This window comes from Orcinus orca, chromosome 16 (genome assembly GCF_937001465.1).
Source record: "Orcinus orca chromosome 16, mOrcOrc1.1, whole genome shotgun sequence".
NCBI lineage: Eukaryota > Metazoa > Chordata > Mammalia > Artiodactyla > Delphinidae > Orcinus > Orcinus orca.
This window is the reverse complement of record NC_064574.1, coordinates 77,063,443-77,084,996: the sequence shown is the minus strand read 5'-3', so window position 1 is coordinate 77,084,996 and position 21,554 is coordinate 77,063,443. Positions and strand designations below refer to the sequence as shown.

At 44.4% G+C, this 21,554-nt stretch overlaps 1 long non-coding RNA gene across 1 annotated transcript in view; it reads left to right on the top strand.

Annotated features, from left to right (window-relative positions):
• The window catches only part of LOC125961430 (uncharacterized), a 195,714-nt gene that overhangs the window by 12,446 nt on the left and 161,714 nt on the right, over nucleotides 1–21,554 (top strand). Inside the window, exon 2 of the long non-coding RNA XR_007472147.1 lies at nucleotides 2,672–4,564. This is a non-coding gene — a long non-coding RNA (uncharacterized LOC125961430). The remainder of the gene's footprint in view (nucleotides 1–2,671; nucleotides 4,565–21,554) is intronic.

Here is a 21,554-nt window from a genome sequence, read left to right as displayed (position 1 = left end):
AACATAAGTTCCAAGTAGAAATAAAGTGTTTATAGCCTGAAATTGCCTCTGCCTCCTGAGGATGACTTAAGTCATGGTTCATGGGTTGGTCAAGGACTTGGCGTTCCGATTCTTAGCTCCGTCATACTTTTTGTTCTGTCTCCCTATCTTGGAAGCAAACAAAAGGATTGGAGCAGAAGCAAGAAGAACTACAATCCTGCAGCCTGCGGAACAAAATCCACATTCATAGAAATATAGACAAGATGAAAAGGGAGAGGGCTATGTACCAGATGAAGGAACAAGATAAAACCCCAGAAAAACAATTAAATGAAGTAGAGATAGTCAACCTTCCAGAAAAAGAATTCAGAATAATGATAGTGAAGATGAGCCAGGACCTCGGAAAAAGAATGGAGGCAAAGACTGAGAAGATGCAAGAGATGTTTAACAAAGATCTGGAAGAATTAAAGAACAAATAACTAGAGATGAACAATACAATAACTGAAATGAAAAATACACTAGAAGGAATCAATAGCAGAATAACTGAGGCAGAAGAATGGATAAGTGACCTAGAAGACAGAATGGTGGAATTCACTGCTGCAGAACAGACTAAAGAAAAAAGAGTGAAAAGAAATGAAGACAGCCTAAGAGACTTCTGGGACAACATTAAACGCAACAACATTCACATTATAGGGGTCCCAGAAGGTGAAGAGAGAGAGAAAGGACCCGAGAAAATATTTGAAGAGATTATAGTCGAAAACTTCCCTAACATGGGAAAGGAAATAGCCCCCCAAGTCCAGGAAGCGCAGAGAGTCCCATACAGGATAAATCCAAGGAGAAACACGCCGAGACACTTAGTAATCAAATTGGCAAAAATTAAAGACAAAGAAAAATTATTGAAAGCAGCAAGGGAAAAATGACAAATAACATACAAGGGAACTCCCCAAAGTTTAACAGCTGATTTCTCAGCAGAAACTCTACAAGCCAGAAGGGAGTGGCATGATATACTTAAAGTGATGAAAGGGAAAAACCTACAACCAAAATTACTCTACCCAGCAAGGATCTCATTCAGATTCAATGGAGAGATCAAAAGCTTTACAAACAAGCAAAAGCTAAGAGAATTCAGCACCACCAAACCAGCTCTACAACAAATGCTAAAGGAACTTCTCTAAGTGGGCAACACAAGAGAAGAAAAGAACCTACAAAAACAAACCCAAAACAATTAAGAAAATGGTAATAGAAACATACATATTGATAATTACCTTCAACATGAATGGATTAAATGCTCCAACCAAAAGACACAGGCTTGCTGAATGGATACAAAAACAAGACCCATATATATGCTGTCTACAAGAGACCCACTTCAGACCTAGGGACACATACAGACTGAAAGTGAGGGGATGGAAAAAGATATTCCAAGCAAATGGAAATCAAAAGAAAGCTGGAGTAGCAATACTCATATCACGTAAAATAGACTTTAAAATAAAGAATGTTACAAGAGACAAGGAAGGACACTACATAATGATCAAGGGAGCAATCCAAGAAGAAGATATAACAATTATAAATATATATGCACCCAACATAGGAGCACTCAACACATAAGGCAACTGCTAACAGCTATAAAAGAGAAAATCGACAGTAACACAGTAATAGTGGGGGACTTTAACTCCTCACTTACACCAATGGACAGATCATCCAAACAGAAAATTAATAAGGGAAGACAAGTGTTAAATGACACAATAGACCAGATAGATTTAATTGATATTTATAGGACATTCCATCCTAAAACAGCAGATTACCCTTTCTTCTCAAGTGTGCATGGAACATTCTCCAGAATAGATCACATCTTGGGTCACACATCAAACCTCAGTAAATTTAAGAAAACTGAAATCATATCAAGCATCTTTTCTGATCACAACGCTATGAGATTAGAAATCAATTACAGGGGAAAAAACGTAAAAAGCACAAACACATGGAGGCTAAACAGTACGTTACTAAATAACCAAGAGATCACTGAATAAATCAAAGAGGAACTCAAGATATACCTACAGACAGATGACAATGAAAACACGATGATCCAAAACCTGTGGGATGCAGCAAAAGCAGTTCTAAGAGGGAAGTTTATAGCTATACAAGCCTACCTCAAGAAACAAGAAAAATCTCAAACAATCTAATGTTACACCTAAAGGAACTAGAGAAAGACGAACAAACAAAAAAAACAAAATGAACAAGATGAACAAACAAAAAAAACAAAACCCAAAGTTAGCAGCAGGAAAGAAATCATAAAGATCAGAGCAGAAATAAATGAAATACAAACAAAGAAAACAGTAGCAAAGAGCAATAAAACTAAAAGCTGGTTCTTTGAGAAGATAAACAAAATTGATAAACCCACTAGCCAGACTCATCAAGAAAAAGAGGGAGAGGGCTCAAATCAATAAAATTAGAAATGAAAAAGGAGACGTTATAACGGACACCGCAGAAATACAAAGCATCCTAAGAGACTACTACAAGCAACCCTATGCCAATAAAATGGACAACCTGGAAGAAGTGGACAAATTCATAGAAAGGTATAAACTTCCAAGACTGAACCAGGAAGAAATAGAAGATATGAACAGACCAATCACAAGTAATGAAATAGAAACTGTGGTTAAAAATCTTCCAACAAACAAAAGTCCAGGACCAGATGACTTCACAGGTGAATTCTATCAAACATTTAGAGAAGAGCTAATACCCATCCTTCTCAAACTCTTCCAAAAAATTTCAGAGGAAGGAAAATTCCCAAACTCCTTCTGTGAGGCCACCATCACCCTGATACCAAAGGCAGACAACGATACTACAAAAAAAAGAAAATTACAGAACAATATCACTGATGAATATAGATGCAAAAATCCTCAACAAAATACTAGCAAACAGAATCCAACAACACATTAAAAGGATCATACACCACGATCAAGTGGGATTTATCCCAGGGATGCAAGGATTCTTCAATATACGCAAATCAATCAATGTGATACAGCATATTAACAAATTGAAGAATAAAAACCATATAATCATCTCAGTTGATGCAGAAAAAGCTTTTGACAAAATTCAACACCCATTTATGATAAAAACTCTCCAGAAAATGGGAATAAAGGGAACCTACTTCAACATAATAAAGGCCATATACGACAAACCCACAGCAAACATCATTCTCAATGGTGAAAAACTGAAAGCATTTCCTCTAAGATCAGGAATAAGACAAGGATGCCCACTCTCACCACTATTATTCAACATAGTTTTGGAAGTCCTAGCGATGGCAATCAGAGAAGAAAAAGAAATAAAAGGAATACAAACTGGAAAAGAAGAAATAAAGCTGTCACTGTTTGCAGATGACATACTATACATAGACAATCCTAAAGATGCTACCAGAAAACTACTAGAGCTAATCAATGAATTTGGTAAAGTAGCAGGATACAAAATTAATGCATAGAAATCTCTTGCATTCCTATACACTAATGATGATAAATCTGAAAGAGAAATTAAGGAAACACTCCCATTTACCATTGCAACAAAGAGAATAAAATACCTAGGAATAAACCTACCTAGGGAGACAAAACACCTGTATGCAGAAAACTATGACACTGATGAAAGAAATTAAAGATGATACCAACAGATGGAGAGATATACCATGTTCTTGGATTGGAAGAATCGATATTGTGAAAATGACTATACTACCCAAAGCAATCTACAGATTCAATGCAATTCCTATCAAATTACCAATGGCATTTTTTACAGAACTAGAACAAAAAATCTTAAAATTTGTATGGAGACACAAAAGACTCCAAATAGCCAAAGCAGTCTTGAGGGGAAAAACGGAGCTGGAGGAATCAGACTCCCTGACTTCAGACTAAACTACAAAGCTACGGTAATCAAGACATATGGTACTGGCACAAAAACAGAAATATAGATCAGTGGAACAAGATAGAAAGCCCAGAGATAAACCCACACACCTATGGTCAACTAATCTATGACAAAGGAGTCAAGGATATACAATGGAGAAAAGACAGTCTCTTCTATAAGTGGTGCTGGGAAAACTGGACAGCTACATGTAAAAGAATGAAATTAGAACACTTTCTAACACCACACACAAAAATAAACTCAAAATGGATTCGAGACCTAAATGTAAGACCGGACACTGTAAAACTCTTAGAGGAAAACATAGGAAGAACACTCTTTGACATAAGTCACAGCAAGATCTTTTTTATCCACCTCCTAGAGTAATGGAAATAAAAACAAAAATAAACAAATGGGACCTAATGAAACTTCAAAGCTTTTGCACAGCAAAGGAAACCATAAACAAGACCAAAAGACAACGCTCAGAATGGGAGAAAATATTTGCAAACGAATCATCGGACAAAGGATTAATCTCCAAAATATATAAACAGCTCATGCAGCTCAATATTAAAAAAACAAACAACCCAATCCAAAAATGGGCAGAAGACCTAAATAGACATTTCTCCAAAGAAGACATACAGATGGCCGAGAAGCACATGAAAAGCTGCTCAACATCACTAATTATTAGAGAAATGCAAATCAAAACTACAATGAGGTATCACCTCACACCGGTTAGAATGGGCATCATCAAAAAATCTACAAACAACAAATGCTGGAGAGGGTGTGGAGAAAAGGGAACCCTCTTGCACTGTTGGTGGGAATGTAAATTGATACAGCCACTGTGGAGAACAGTATGGACGTTCCTTAAAAAACTAAAAATAGAACTACCATATGACCCAGCAATCCCACTACTGGGCATATACCCAGAAAAAAACATAATTCAGAAAGACACATGCACCCCAATGTTCATTGCAGCACTATTTACAATACCCAGGTCATGGAAGCAACCTAAATGCCCATCGACAGATGAATGGATAAAGAAGTTGTGGTACACATATACAATGGAATATTACTCAGCCATAAAAAGGAACGAAATTGGGTCATTTGTAGAGACGTGGATGCATCTAGAGACCGTCATACAGAGTGAAGTAAGTCAGAAAGAGAAAAGCAAATATCGTATATTAATGCATATATGTGGATCCTAGAAAATCGTACAGATGAACCAGTTTGCAGGGCAGAAATTGAGACACAGAAGCAGAGAAAAAACGTATGGACACCAAGGGGGGAAAGCGGTGGGGGGTGGGGATGGTCATGTGATGAATTGGGCGATTGGGATTGACATGTATACACTGATGTGGATAAAATTGATGACTAATAAGAACCTGCTGTATAAAAAAATAAAATTGAAAATAAAGAAATGAATTAAAACAAAAAACAAAAGGATGGTTCCATGGAGGAAGGATTAGTTTATTGTCACCAGTCCTGAGGGCATCAGGGAAACAGGGAAAGTCAGAACTGAGTTTGGAGTGTGAAGGAGGCAGTATGCAAAGTGGAAGCTATGGGAGGATTATCCCACCATGTGGGAATGGCCTGAACACAGGTGGAGAGCTGTGATAAAATCTAGAACATGCTGTATTGACGTTAGAGATGATTGAATCTTGGGGTCTAAAGGCGTCGTGGGAGATAAAGCTAGCATGGGATGGTTTCACATCATGGTGAGACTGGTATTCACCCTTTCTACAAGTATTTTTTGAGCATCTATCATGTATGATGTTCTAGGGGCCATGAGTAACTGAATAAGCAGGCTCATTCTTTGCCTCCAAGGACTGTGAATTCTACCGTACGATCTAGAGGTGACTGCATCCATCCAAGGGAGCAATTAGAGAAGACGTCAAGCCAGATGGTTACGTGATCAGAACTGTGGTTCAGAAATGTTGCTGCTGGTGGTGTGGAGAATGGGACCTGGGACTCTGCATTCTTGGCCCTCTCAACGGGGGTTGTAATGTGGCTTACCCTTACCCACTTCTGCAGTAGTCCCTTAAGGGGTGGTCTGGCCCAGCCTTACACTCTCTGCACGATGGAAAACTGCCCCACTTATGACACCACGTGGAAAGCAACGCTTCAGCAACCATGCGCTTAACCGTCGTTGTGAATGGGCCTGACATCGTTAAAGCGTGGGCTTTGCTGTCATGGCGGTGTCCCCAGAAATCCGGTTTGCTTCACATTCAAAGCTGTGTGACCTCGGACATAAGCCTCGGTTTCTTCATCTGTAAAACGGAAACAATAAGAAAACCGATCTCGCAGGGCACCTGCGAGGGTGAAAGGAAGCAATGCGTTCAAAGGCAAAAGGGGCCGGAGGAAGTAATTCCGTGTTAGCAAGCGTCGCCTTGAGCCGAATCGGCCTCCCTAGGACTTGCGCTGAATCCAGATGCTGGGTCTGTCCTCTGAGCCAACCTTCTTCCACTTAGCACATCCTCTCTGGAGCCTGGGACCCTGCCCCCGTGGATCCGCGAGAGCCAGCTGTGTTTGCCGTCCCCGGAGGTATCTCATTTTACAGCTGGGCAAACCACAGCAGGCAAAGTTCACGTCTTTGCAAAGTCACGCAGTTACAGAAATGTCTGGGCAGCAGGTGGCAAAATGGTGGTGTTATCAGAACCACATAGATAATCATGCCTCGCTGCTAATCATTCTCCATCTACTTCATAGTTTATCATGTACAAGGGGCTTCCACATCCATCACCTCGTTCGGCCCTCCCAGCGCCCCTATGCGGGGTGATTTACTGCGGAAACGCTAGTGCCTCACACTTGGGGAGCACATTGCCCTTTCCAAAGCACTTCCATGCCCGTTATCTCACTGGCTGTTCCTCACCACCCTCAGGAGAGAGAAAGGGCAGGAATTATCAGAGGAAGAAGCCAAGGAACAGAGAGGGCACAGGCTGGCACAGATCCCACAGAGCATTGACCCATCCAGGCCTCAGACTGAGAGCGTGGCCCCTTTATACCTGACCTGCCCCCTGGCCCTGCACATGTTTCCTCTCACACCTCTCCTGAACACGTGATGTGTTTCCCCTGCTTCTGGGATGTTAGGCTAAAACTAGCAAACAGTACACGAAACTTGTGTGCAGCCAGGACCACTGCTTTCACTGAGCTGAGTCATTACGTCCTTCGGTCAAGGCCAAGGTCTAGGCACCACCGTCACACCTGTGTGCACCTGCTGAGCGGTGCAAAGCCCCGGCACGTGCACTCGGGGCCTCCGGGGCAGGTGGGATGGTGGCGGTGGCCCGGGTCCAAGTCCAGGCTGAGCATTTCTCTGTCAAGCAGAGGTCGAGAGACCCGGCCACATGTGTGGGCTCCCTTCCTGCTGCCTTCTGCTCACCGGCAGACACTGAGGTTGCAGCTGGTCGTCCTAAGCCTGTCAGTCCACTTAAGGACTCCTGCTCAGGCCTGGCCTGGCCTGCAATTACCAGAGGGAAAGAAGAGACACAAACGCCACCTAGCCTCCTAGGCCATCTGCGTCACAGAGGGGGGATGCTCAGGCTGGGGACACAGCCAGCCACGTCGGGTGCGGTCTGTAGGTTCAAGGGGTGGGATGGGGAATGGGAGACAAGGCCACAGGTGGAACTGCTGTATGGGCGGGGGGCACCCTACCCCTGGTGGGAGGCGCAGGGGGAGGGAGCTTTGGAGACAGAATCCCAGCATGGGTGGGAGATCGCAGGGAGTCACGTGCCGGACAGAGGCTGAGTGTGCCCATGGTTATTACTTCCAGGAGGCGGGAGAGGAGGAGGAAAGGAAGCAGGTGCTGCCCCTGGCTCAGTACTCTCTCTCCCATCCCTGTTTCGGGCTCGTGTTGTTCTGTCTTTGTGGGCACCATTCTCTCCTCCTTTTATGATGATGGGTTTGGTTGTGTCTTCTGTAAAGTTTACACCCTGAATGTTGTGTGTGAGGTGATGCATTGGGATGGTGGGTTCATGAAGCGGGAATGACTCTAGGAAAGGGAAGGTGAGATTGGAGCCAAAGTCTGGGAGGGAATTGTAGCCCCGTGGGTCTCAGGGAAGCAGTGGGGAACATTTGGGTGCAGGCATGAGGAAGGTCCAGTAAACCTGTAATTTACATTCACGACTTTGCAAAGTCTACAAGCTGAGTTTGACTTTTCACTTTTTTTTTCTTTCTCTCAGCAAACTTCCCCACCTTGAATAGATTGTTCTTTCCAAGATGCACCCCTTAAGGGCTAAAGTCCTGGGTGATTATTTTAAAAAGCTGGCCGGTTGGCTTCCTGAGTTTGGAAGTGCTCCGGAAACTTCATTCTCAGGTAACATGGCAGAAAGGAAAAGATTTGGATTTAGTAGAGCTGGATTCAAGTCTTGGTCCTACTTTTTTTTAAATGAATAGACTAATTTTAGGGCGGTTTTAGTTTCACAGCAAAATTGGGCAGAAAGTACAGAAGTTTCCCTGTACCCTCTGTCCACACACATATGCAGCTTCCCTAACAACATCCCACACCACAATGGTACATTTGTTGTAACTGATGAACCTACATTGATGTATTATCATGTTTACATTAGGATTCACTCTTGGTGTTGTACATTCTATGGGTTTGGACAAATGTACAGTGACATGTATCCGTCATTATAGTATCATACAGAATAGTTTCACTGCCCTAAAAATCCTGTGCTCCATCCCTGCAACCACTGATCTTCTTACTGTCTCCATAGTTTTGCTTTTTCCAGGAAGTCATCTAGTTAGATTCGTCTGACTTTTTATGATTAGGTTGAACCATGTGAAATTGACATTGTATATAGGTCGATATCGGCAATTTTGTATGGTTTAACGTGGTAGCTGTGGGATGCTGGGTGAGTCACTCAGCATCTCTGGTGCTCTCCTGCTTGTGTCCATGGTCTTACTGTGGACTCAAGCTTCTTCCACCATCCCTGTGTCCCTAATCAGTCCCCAAGTCTTGTAGTGTCTACCTCTGAAATCTCTAGAATTGAATTCGTTTTCTCTACCTTCCCGGTATTGCCTCGGTTCAGACCCTCATCCTGTTATGCCTGGGCTCTCCTAACAGCCCCTGAGTTATTTCCACGACCTGGGCCTCCTATCATAAGCAGAGGTAATGTACAGAATCTAGGTGTAGATCTGGATAGATCCCCAACTGCCTTAGTTACTGTTCGGTGGCTTCCACTGCTGTGCCACCACCTATGAGACACGGCCTGGATGCCACGCCACCTATGAGACACAGCCTGGATGCCACGGGGGAGCCTTTCTGATCCGAACCCTCCTTACACCTCCAGCTCTGCTCCCCGACTTCCCCTCTGTAGACCTGGGCACTCAGGCCTCGCATTGCACCCTCCTTCCCCGCGGCTCAGTGCCTCTGTGCACATCCTGCTTTCCCTGGCTTAATGCTCTGTTCTCTCCCCAGACAGAGAAGAATCCTATTCCTCACACAAGAGCCAGCTCCCCCCTCTTCGCCCTCAGCTTTCAGGTCGCTCAGCACTTTCTAGTGTCTGTTTACCTGACTTTGAGCCAGAGGTGGGGACTCTGCCTTGTTCATCTTTGCATCCCCAGCGCTGGCATCCAGTAAATGCTGGTGGAACGGACGAACAGGTCAACAGGTGAATCCGTGCGGCATGTGGACATCTGAGGAGAAAGGCCAGGAACTATTTCTTCCCAAAGCAGAATTACAATACTTTGAAATTCCTTGTCTTCTCTTCTTAAAGCCCCAAACTGTGAAGTTTCAGACAAAAGTCTTGAGGTTTTATTTCAGGCAGGATTCTGAAAGACAGCAACAAAACGCTTTCAAGGACAAAGGGGTGTCATTTTAGATAAATTCTGGTCGGTGATCTGACTGCCTTGGGTCCCAGTGTGTCATTGCTCCCAGGGGAGGACATGCATGCTTGTGTGTGTGTGTGTGTGTGTGTGTGTGTGTGTGTGTGTGTTGCGGGGGAGCGGCTGGCAGACAAGCAACCAAAGCTTCCTACAGGGCTCTTAAGAAGAAGCAGTGTTTATACCACGATCCGTTTTCTATACAGAGTTTAGTGCCTCCATGAAGCCATTGCATATTCTAGTCAATCGAACCCAAAGCTGGCCGGAACGGAGACAAGAAACGCTGCATCAGGTGGTCTGATTCTTCTGGTGACCATGAAGGTTTTGAGTGCCCTACCCATGACTCACTAACTATAATTCTATTCTTGCAAAATACTGGGGGGCTATCTCTATTGACCTTTATGCCTACATCCTATCTCCTCTTGTTATTGAAACATTAAGGACTAGGGGTCACCAAATAGAACAAAAAGCTTCTTTGTACTTTTCCTTGGAGGTGACAGCTGTAGGCAAGTGTTCTGAATTAACTGGCCCCTTCTCAGCCCAGCACCCCCCGGAGTGGTTGGAGACAACACCCCTTTCTTGGGGTTCAGAGCGCCTCCAAGTTCTCTTGGGGTTGTAGCTGTTCTGCTCTTGCTGGCTGGACTGATCTGGGCCTGGGTGGACTCTGATCAAGAATGTTTGCCAGACAATGTTGAGTAGATGGATTTTAGGATGAAGATGGAGTCCAGAATCTTCCAGCTCACCAGGCTGTTCTCAGTGTGCCAGGCACAGGTGATGGGGGCAGCTCCAGCCCCACATCCAGAAGATGTAGACCTCGGGATGTAATCCCAACTTGTCATTAACCCAGGGGACAGGGAGATCGTTACTTTAATAGGCCACACTGTTTTCAGATCTTTGTAGGCTGTGCACAAACTTATTTTTGGAGGCTCCATCCTACAATATATAAAAACGTACCCGTATCCCACAATAAACACACACGTGTACATAGGCATGTCATTAAAGATTGAGTGGGAGCTTCCCTGGTGGCGCAGTGGTTGAGAGTCCGCCTGCCGATGCAGGGGACACAGGTTTGTGCCCCGGTCCGGGAAGATCCCACATGCCGCGGAGTGGCTGGGCCCATGAGCCATGGCCGCTGAGCCTGCGCATCCGGAGCCTGTGCTCCGCAACGGGAGAGGCCACAACAGTGAGAGGCCCACGTACCGCAAAAAAAAAAAAAAAAAAAAAAAGATTGAGTGGGTTGCAGTTGATTAGCTTGTCATTTTAAGCTTTGTAAACGTTTAATTAGGCACATTAATGTTTGCCTTTCTAGTTTTCTTCTCACGTTTTGGAACCAAAGTATCTTTTTCAGGTATAGCTGCGGGGCTCTTTTGTCTCCCGCCGAAGTATTTTTTTTAATAATTTAAGATTCGTTTGACTAGCCAGCATTTGAACCCAGGCAACCTAACCTGGCACATGAACACACTTTTTTTTTTTTTTGGCCGCTCTGCGCGGCTTGCAGGGTCTTAGTTCCCCAACCAGGGATTGGACCTGGGGCCCCTTGCAGTGCAAGTGCAGAGTCCTAACCGCCGGACCACCAGGGAATTTCCCTGCCAAAGTATTTTAATGAAATATTTCCCAACGCAAGCATCTATGTGTGAGTCTTACCCTAGACTCAGCCCTGCGGAACTGCTCCCACTTTAATCAGCTGTGCTCTGGGCCTGCGGCACAGATGCCTTCTGAGGTCTACCCCAACCACAACTCCAGAGAAGGCATTTACCTCTTTCATGTTAGATTCCCTGATTTTGGATCCCAGACCTTCCTCTTTCATAATATACTCCCTCATTTTGGCAAATCATGTCACATAGAAAATTCTAGAGAAAGGTACTCAGAAGCCTGGAAAGTAATTTCCCACTTTTTATTCTTAGGAGGGTCTTCTGCTCGCAACAATCCCCTTTACGAACACACACACACACACATACACACACACACACACACCCTCACTCTCTCCTTTCCATCACACAAAAGTTTTGTTTTATAAAATTATAGTTTTGATCTTGGATTCTATTTACATTTTCGTTAAAACAATCTAATTTGCCTCAAGGCAACGTAGATGACTTTGATTGACTACTGTAAGGCACATGCAACTAAGGGTAGAAAAGAAAGGCACAAAAATGAGTGTTGGGAACTGAATTATGTTCTCCCCCCAAAATCAGATGTTGAAGCCCTAACCCAAATGCAATGTGACTATTTGGAGATAAGGCCTTTAAAGGGGTAATTAGGGTTAAATGAAGTCATAAGGGTGGAGCCCTAATCCACCAGGACTGGTGTCCTGATAAAAAGAGTAAGAGATACCAGAGCTCACTCTCTGTGTGCATGCACGGAGGAAAGGCCAGGTGAGGACAGAGTGAGAAGATGGGTGTCTGCAAGCCAAGGGGAGAGGCCACCAGAGAAACCAAACCTGCCGGCACCTTGATCTTGGCCTTCCAGCCTCTGGAACTGTGAGCAAGTAAATGTCTATTGTTTAAACCATCCTGTCTATGGTATTTGGTTATGGCGGCTCTAGCAGCCTAACACAATGAGTATTTTAAGGTTTTATCTTACTCTGTTGGTCATATGTGCTTAATAAATCTTTTCTTATCTGATCCTGGGAGAAGTTCATTGAAATAATAACAGTTTTTAAAGGGACCAAATAAGAGACCTATTTGAAAGGATGGTCAGGCCTTGCTGACTCAGCTGAGGCTGGCAAGTAGAACAGCTCGGAAGCAGCGTCCTCTGAACCCTGGCCTCCCATGTTGAGGCCACCTGGAGATTTTCAGTCTGTAGATCTCACCTGTGTGCCCGGCGTACCAAGCAAGACTAAGCGTTCTTTGCACTGGCGGGTTTGCCTTTTGCCTTCTGCTCTGATGGAGTGATGTCGGAGCTTCCCCAGCTGTTTAATTCCCACGTGTCATTGGTTTGTCATTTGAAAGTTAAATCACAGACCTGGATGGCGGCAGGTGTTGGGACTCCCCCCCCGCCGCACCCTGCCCGCTTCTAACTTCCGATTTATACCTGTTTATTTACTGATAAACTGAAGTGCTCCTTGCTGCATTTCCCAAATAATCCAGCAAATCCTTGAGATTTATTTTAACAATTGATTAGAAAAGTCAATGTTGTACACAAAGGATTAAAAAAAGAAATATTTGGAGTCTACTTAAGTATCTGTTATCTCAAAGGCAGTCTTGACTCCTCCAAATTGATAACGGCCACAGGCAGAAAGGGGTGGGAAACTCCTATGTATATATTGCATGGTCTATACAACGGGAAGGACACTGGGCTGGCCCCCCCAAAGACATTGATCTTAACCTGAATCTATCCACTGATGGATGCTGTGACCTCTAGCAAGTTATTTAACCTCACCAAACCCCAGTTTGCTTATATTTTTTATTGTGGTAAAAAGCACATAACAGAAAACTTACCATCTTAACCATTAAAAAAAAATGTTTGTAACCATTCTTTAAGTGTATAGTACAGAAGTGTTCATTACACATGCCTCGTCGTGTAACAGCTCTCTAGAACTTCGCCATCTTACAAAACTGAACCTATACCCACTGAACAGCTCTCTATTCCCCTCCTCCACTGCCCCTGGCCACCACCATTCTTCTTTCAGTTTCTAAGAATTTGGTGATTTCTTTTTCATTATTAACAACACCCATCTACAAAGAAGGGAAACATTCTAATTTTTCCCACCTCCCATCCTTGTTGTGGGGCTATGTTGAGACCCTAAGTCACTCTTCAAAGGCCAGGAATTATTTCAAACCAGAGCCAACTTCCTTGAGGTGGGTGAGGATAATCTTGATGTAAACTGACAGTTGGCTTAAAAAGTCTTAAGAGTCTGGTTATTTGGGGGATGTCCAGAATTCTGATCGCATATGTACCCTAACAATTTTCAGGAGAACTGGAAAAACTCATTGAAAGGGTATATTGGGGGGACATCTTTTCACATAAATATACATGAATGTTGAGTACAAAGTTATTAACTGGCTTAGCTTCTCATCTTAGAGTTTCTTAATTCAGTCCTTAGTACGTTGTACTTGAATCCTTCTCATCTCTTACCTCGGTCAGCTGATTGCCAAGACTGATGCCTTCCCAGATGCACGAAGAAAATCTACATCTTGGATTGCCAGGTCTTTTTATAGTTCATTCTTTAAATCCTTCCATTTCATGTTTTGTAATAGATACAACATATTAGTACTTGGGCACAGGTAACTAATTTATACATAAATAAATACATATGTATTGGAGTGCATGTTTCTTCCCCCCTCTTTTTTTTTTCTTTTGTTTTTTAATTAATGACAGGCAGGAACAAAAAGTTTCAAAGGCCAATAAACTACTTCCAGTATCAGTCTGGGTTCTCCAGAGAAATAGAATCAATAGGAAATACATACACACACACACACACACACACACACACACACACACACACAGATATTTATTTTCTATTATATTTTAAGAAATTGGCTCATGCAGTTGTGGGAGGTGGCAAGTTGAAAATCTGTAGGGCAGGCTGACAACTCGGGCAGTATTTCTATATTAACAGCCTTGAAACAGAATTTCTTCTTCTCTGGGAAACCTCTGTTTCACTCTTAAGATCTTCAACTGATTGGATGAGGCCCACCCACCATATCGAGGGTAATCTTCTTTAAGTCAACCAATTATAGTTGTTAATCACATCAACAAGATACTGTCACAACTTCTAGATTAGTGTTTGATTATAAAATTGGGTACTATACAGCCTAGCCAAGTTGACGCATAAAACTCACCATCGTACCATCCTATTGCCAAGTTTCCTAACTGATGATCTGGCTTCAGTCTGTCCCTGCCCCAAGCCCCCTCCGTGCCATTTGCAGACTCAGCTCACTAAAGGATGTTTCTGGGCAGGTGTCTCTGCTGGACATCCGTCACCACTGATGAAGACCAAGTTCTTGGATTTGCATTAGCTGCCCATTAGAGCCCAAGTGCCTCTCACCCACACCCCAATCTCTTTGTCAACATAAACATCCTGTTCAAGTTCAGTCCCACCCCCTACTGATCCTCAGCCCACCCAACCCCCCCCACCCGGGCTTTTCCGACAGGGGGCCCCCTGGAGCAGGCCTCAGGGCACGTCTCCCTCCCCCTTCCAGCTCTGCCTAGCAAAATCCCCCCCTCTTCAATCAACCTGTCCAGTATCCAACTCATTATCTTACTCAAAATATGCTTCTTTTTCTGTATTTCTGGGGCTCTTTTAATGTATGCCTTCCCCTTGCAGGAGCTAGGAATCTCAAATAAAAATTTAATACATGGCAGACGGGGGGAAGATATTTCCAATGCCTACAACAGTCAAGGGAATAATTTCTAGAATATACAAAGAGATCCTTCAAACCAACCCAGAAGGACAAGGAAAACCAATAGAAAAATGGGCTGGAGATATCCCAAGGCAATACCCAGAAGGGGAAGCCCAGGTAGGCAATGAGTAGATGAATAAAGGCTCAAACTCACTGAGTCAAAGAGACGGAAATTAGAACAACGTTGAGACGCCACTTTGTAATGGACCAGATGGCAAAAATGAGAAGGGTAGGTAACCCCAATTGTTAGGGTGTGAGTGATTTCGGGTCTTTCCATGTCTTCCTCCATCACTCTATTGATTGGGGAGTCACTACGTTCCTTAGCTGAGGTTTGTCTCTGAGCCCCATATCTGCAAATCCAACCCATTTTCAGACCTCTCTCCTTCAAAGTTCCATTGGTTTACCCAAGACCGCATGTCCAAGACAGAACTTGTACTGTGCTTCTCTAAACCTGATTCTTCTCCTGTTTCTTGTCCCAAAGGGCCACCTGCCATCCACTAGTTTGCCTAAATCATTCCTAACTTCCCCTCTCTGTCACCCCTTTCCCCATCTGTCACAAAGTCCCCTATATTTTACCATTCGTGTATTTGACATCTGTCTCCCATGTTGCATCCTTTCCAAATGCTATCCTAGCTTAAGCTATTGTCACTCCTGCCCTGAATTACTCAAATTGTTGCTCGATGGTTCTCCTTCCCTACAATCTTGCTAATTTAATAAGGAGTGCTTTCTATTTGACAACCACTTGGACACAAGGGTGGATAAGATCCACTCCATGACCTCAAGGAACTTCCTCTTCTCTGGTGGGAGGGAAAGACAGATATGCAGAGAGAGAAAAAGTGTAGTTACTATGGCAGCAGGGGGGAAGAGTACCCGATACTACAGCCCATCCTTCGTAAGCCAGGCACGTGATCTTCTTAAAATTCAGGTCTGATCCTATGCCCCTGGCTTAAAACTCTCCAGAAGCTCCCTGCTGCTTTTAGGATGATATCCTTGATATGGTGTAAACTCATGCATGGCTGTCTTGGCCTGCCTTTATAGTTCCTGTATGAATTCTCTGGCTGTATGAAATGACTCATATCCCACACACATAAACCATCTTCTCTTTTGCCACTTGATGGACCAACCTATAGCACCCACTATAAGTTGAGTGGTATTTGGGGTTGGTGAAAAATTAGTTACAGTTCTGATGAAGTTGCGTATTAACTATTTGCAGTTTCCCCCGTCACTTCCCTGCTCAAGGACGTACAGTGATAAACCAACAGACATCAGGCTCATTAAATGCCAGCAGCGTGCAATGCATCATGCTTGACATCGTGGGGGGAGGCAAAGATGAGTCAACAAGCCCAACCACCTGCTTTCTCCCTACATCCCCAACTCCACAGCCACTGTCTCTTCCCTAAACACTCAGCTCTCCAAGTTTGAATACTGCTCCTTCCATGTCCAGCTCAAACATGTCGTGCTCCTTGAAAGGTTTTCTGTTTTCCCCAGTGGAACGTCAAAGTCTCCCCTTTGAGCTCCTTTTGCACGGTCTGCCTGCTTCTCCCGTGTGGCACTCGTCATTCCTGCCTTATGCCGTCTTTGCTTACGTACACCACAAATGCCTGTCGCGGCCCAGACTCTGATCTCCTTTAACACTGAGATGCTCTCTGATTTAGTTTTGTGTGATGTCTGGCACGGTCTGGGTACCCAACAAATGTGCTAAATTGGTGAGAAATAATAGTTCTTGTTTTCCAGGAGCTCACAATTCTCTATTCACTATGGAGTCGAGTCCAACATTTCTGGCAAAAATGTCAAAGCCTTCTAAAATCAGACCCCACCTTACCTGATCACCTGCTGCTGCTTCACCAGCACAGACCCTCGGTGTCAGCCAGCCTGGTCCTTCATCACACTTGAAATATGTCAGTTCATTTGTTTACTTCAATGGAGTTCATCAGGGTGAATACTGAAAATGTATGTTGAGAACCTACCGCATGCCAGACCCAGCTCTAGATAAAATGATGAGAAAATTAGACGTGGTTCCTGCCCTACTAGAATGTATAGAATGAGAAGGAAGCCAGGATTAAGCAAATAATAATTACGAATTGTGAAAAGCACTATGAAAGAAACAAACATCGCTATAAGGGAACATAATAGAGGTTGCCCAGGCTGCTCCCCTCCCTGGGACATTGACTGAGCCCTCTCTGCCCACCTGAATCCCACATCTCTTTCATCTCATTTATCCCCATGGTTCACTTCTGGGAAGTCTTCCCAGATCACTGCAGGCCCTGCCTGCCCCCCTGGCATTTATCACACGCGTAACCAAACCAGCACAACCGACACTTCTGCCAGCAAAGCTGCAATGAGACTTTACCTGTTGCAGGACTGCAGAGAGATCCCATCATCCAGGTGCTTCCACAGTTTCAGAACCAGGCTCATGGGCAAACAGTGCGATTTCTGGGATCTTCTGCACACTAGCTAACCGTTAGAGAGAAAACTCCATGCAAGGCAGCCAGCCCAGATGACTGCATAGCCCCCTACCCATCCCCCTAACTCGTCCTTGCCTGACCTCAGCTTGACTCATCCCTGCCTGTGTATAGTCATGAATGATCTCTCTCCTCCCAGTCTCAGCCTCTTGCTGAAAAGTTATGTCCTGTTAACTTATATTTAACTCACTTATAATGATTTGAGCTCTCCTTGCCGATGCTGGGACATCTCCTTCAATTCCCAAAAGCCTAACAGACTCCCTCCACCTGGGGACAGACCTGTCAGTTGCGTCTGTTTTTCAAGGCAGTGGAAAGTTTTATATAATGACCGATAGGCTAGGCAACATGAATAAACAGTTGGGAGTCAGGGGTGAAGGGGTCAGGGGGGGATTAGTGTTTGGGATACTGTATCTTACATTTTATATGTATTATTTCTAATTCTTAAGCATTCCTGCAAGGTAATATGATTATGCCCATTTTTATAGATGAGGAAACTTAGGACACAATGTAGAGTTCTCAAAAAACTAAAATTAGAACTACCATATGACGCAACAATTCCACTCCTGGATATATATCTGAAAAAAAAACAAAAACACTAATTTGAAAAGATACATGAACCCCAATGTTCATAGCAGCATTGTCTATAGTTGCTAAGATATGGGAGCAACCTAAGTGTCCATCAACAGATAAATGGATAAAGAAAATGTGGTGCACGCGTGCGCATGCGCGCACACACACACACACACTGGAATACTGCTCAGCCATGAAAAAGAATGAAATTCTGCCATTTGCAACAACATGGGTGGATCTGGAGGCTATTCTGCTAAAGCAAAATAAGCCAGACAGACATAAACAAACACTGTATGATCTCACTTACACGTGGAATCCAAAAACACAACAAACTAGGAAATATAACAAAAAAGCAGCAGACTCACAGATATAGAGAGCAAACTAGTGGCTACCAGTGGGGACAGGGAAGTGGGGAGGGGCAATAGAGGGGTCGGGGATTGAGAGGTACAAACTATTCAGTATAAAATAAGCTGCAAGGGTATATTGTAGAACACAGGAAATATAGCCAATAGTTGATAATAACTACACATGGAGTTTAACGTTTAAAAATTGTGAATCACTGTACTGTACACCTGTAACTTGTGTAATATTGTCTAGCAGCTGTAACTCAATGAACTATTAGGACACAGACAAGAAAAATAACTTGGCTGAGAGGCAAGGAGGACAGTCCTGTTTTTAGGCAAGTGACTTTAATACACTGTGAGACATGTTAGAGTAGAAGTTTGCACAAAGTGATGGTTTTCTATTATAATCTGAGTTTGCATCGGAAACGCCTGGAGGGCTTGTTAAAGCACAGGTTGATGGGCCCCACCCCAAGAGTGTCTGATTCAGTAGGCCTGGGGCAGAGCCTAACAATTTGCATTTCTAGTAAGTTCCCTGCTGATACTGATGCTGCAGGTCCAGGGACCACACTATAAAAAGCACTGTTGTAAAACACGGTGTGAGCCCAGAGGGGAGAGAAACTTCCAGTGCATTTGGGGCAGTGAAAGGAAACCTACATAGGGAAAGTGGCATTTGGGTTGGGCATGGAAGCTTGTATAGAAGGTCTCCAGCTCACTCACAGGTGCTGAAGGGAAAGACTGAACACATGCTGTGTGCAGACTTCCAGATGCAAGGCAAGTTCAGGCGCGTGAGTAGCTCAGCCGGCACGTACAATTGGGGATGGCTCTGCAGAGCTCTCCCTGGCCTGGCAGGGCCTGGCAGGGGAGTTTGGGGCCAGATGCAAAGCCACACTAAAGAGTTTGGACTTCATCCCTTGGGTACCAAGCTTTTAATCAGAAGAGTAATGCAATTCTCTTTGCCTAATTTATTCTAATTGTTCATTCATTAAAGATAAAAAGGTATTAATCACTAACTGTTCCAAGAAATGCTAGGGATATAAAAATCTCACAGTCTCTAAAAGTAATAACAACAAGTGCTATCTTTCCAGCCCTTTACTACGGTGATAAGGGCCTCACAGGCATGACCTCCTTCACTTTGTGACAGAGGTCCCATTTTAGATATGAGGAGACTGAGATTTACGGAGGCAAAGGCTCACTTCTTGAAAGGAGTTGAGTAGGGATTTAGGTCTAAGTTAAAAGGATCGTTTTTGTGTGTGTGTTTTTGTTTTGTTTTGTTTGTAGTACACGGGCTTCTCACTGTCGTGGCCTCTCCCGTTGCGCGGGCCTCTCACTGTCGTGGCCTCTCCCGTTGCGGAGCACAGGCTCTGGACGCGCAGGCTCAGCGGCCATGGCTCACGGGCCCAGCCGCTCCACGGCATGTGGGATCCTCCCGGACCGGGACACGAACCCGCGTCCCCCGCATCGGCAGGCGGACTCTCAACCACTGCGCCACCAGGGAAGCCCCGTTTTTGTGTTTTAAATCTTGTTTTCCATGATAACATCCTTGAGTTCAAAGGCTGTATCTCTACTATCCCTTTCACCCTAAACCTGTCGCATCTAATATGCAGCATCCCTGCTGGGCTCGGTAAAAGTAGCCAGAGCTCGCCGGGCAATTCCTTTCCTCCAGCAGGTGCCCTGACCTCTGCATAAAGACGCAGGCGAGCAGGAGCTGTAGCTTGTTATCGGAAGGATCTGTGGTCTTCCTAGTGCAGGAATGTCATCCCGAGGGGACAAGTGGGATCTATCACTGTCAAACCGGAGGCCTTTTTTTATTCTTGCAAACTCAGGGCTTTTCAGATCTTTAAGGCTGATCAGATATAGAGCACTACAATAGCTGACTTAAATCTCAGCAAGTGGGGAGGAGAGGCAGAGAGAGGTACCGCGCAGAAAATAAAGTACGCTGACTCCTTTTGGGAAGATAAAACATAACTCTCGGCACACACGGCACAATAAAAGCCCTTGGAGAACAGAGAAGATCTTTGTCAGGAATTCCGTCTCATTTAGCACCATTGTTTCACTGTGTTCCTTTCAGAATGAAAGTGATTCATCTTGCTTTTGTTTTCGGTTGTCTTTTTTCTCCTCTCGCAGAAATTTCTGTCTTCCATGAGGAAGCAAGCACTTTTTCCTCTCCCCTCTCTTCACAAACAGGACTTTCATTCTCCACGTGTTTAGGCTCAGCTCACAGAATCCAATTCCGTGATTTTTCCCCCCATTTTGTCAAGTAGTGATTCAGACAATACAGCTGTGCAGTGTGTTGTAAAAATATTTTAATGATCTCATTCTTTGCAACTCAGTGTGTGTGTGTGATGTTTGTGTGTCAGGCCACAAATATCACCATCATTTATTCGCTCAGGAAATATTTGCACTCCTGGGGACGTGAAGTAGCTGCTACACGAGGTGGTCGCCGCACGAAGTGTGTAGTTGAAGAGGAGGCGGCACAAAAGGGGGTTAATTATGGCACAGAAGTTAAGAATCAGGTGGCAAGATCAGAGATGTCCCAAGGGTAGATTTAGAGGCTCTGTTCCCTGCATTTGGACAAAGAAGGATACAACTCATAATGGATATTTCTACTTCATTATGAATTCTATCAGAAGGATTTCTGTGAAGAACAGACTGAAGTAGCGTCCTATATTCTCAGAGGCATTGTACCTGCTGGGCGCGACTCACTTTATCCCATCATCTCCTGTTGTCTTCAGGTAGCCTCCATAAGGTGTGAGGAACCGAGGTTCACACAAATTGGGTGATTTTTCAAAAAGCTGGACAGCTCCAGAGAAGCAGAGCCTGGTTTCAATCTCCGGTCTCGTGACAAGAAGGGAGATTGGCTGGGGTGTGGAGAGGGGGGCCTGGCTTGCGAGCCCAGTCCAGATCTTGCCAGCAGTCAGTGATCAACACTTCCTGTTCTTGAACTCTTTCTGAGGCTTTCTTCCCAGTCCTTGCCCCTTCCCAGACTCCCGCAGTGAACATGTGGACATCTGAAAGCTGCCTGGCCTAGGTGCTGTGCTAAACCAGCCTGGTGAGCTACGGGGCTCCTGCCTCCCGGGTGAGTGGCGTTGAGAGGCTGTTTGCTGCACAATTCTGAAAGATGAAGCGCTGAGAGGGTCCAAATCCCTGTGCTGGGGAGGGGTGGGGAC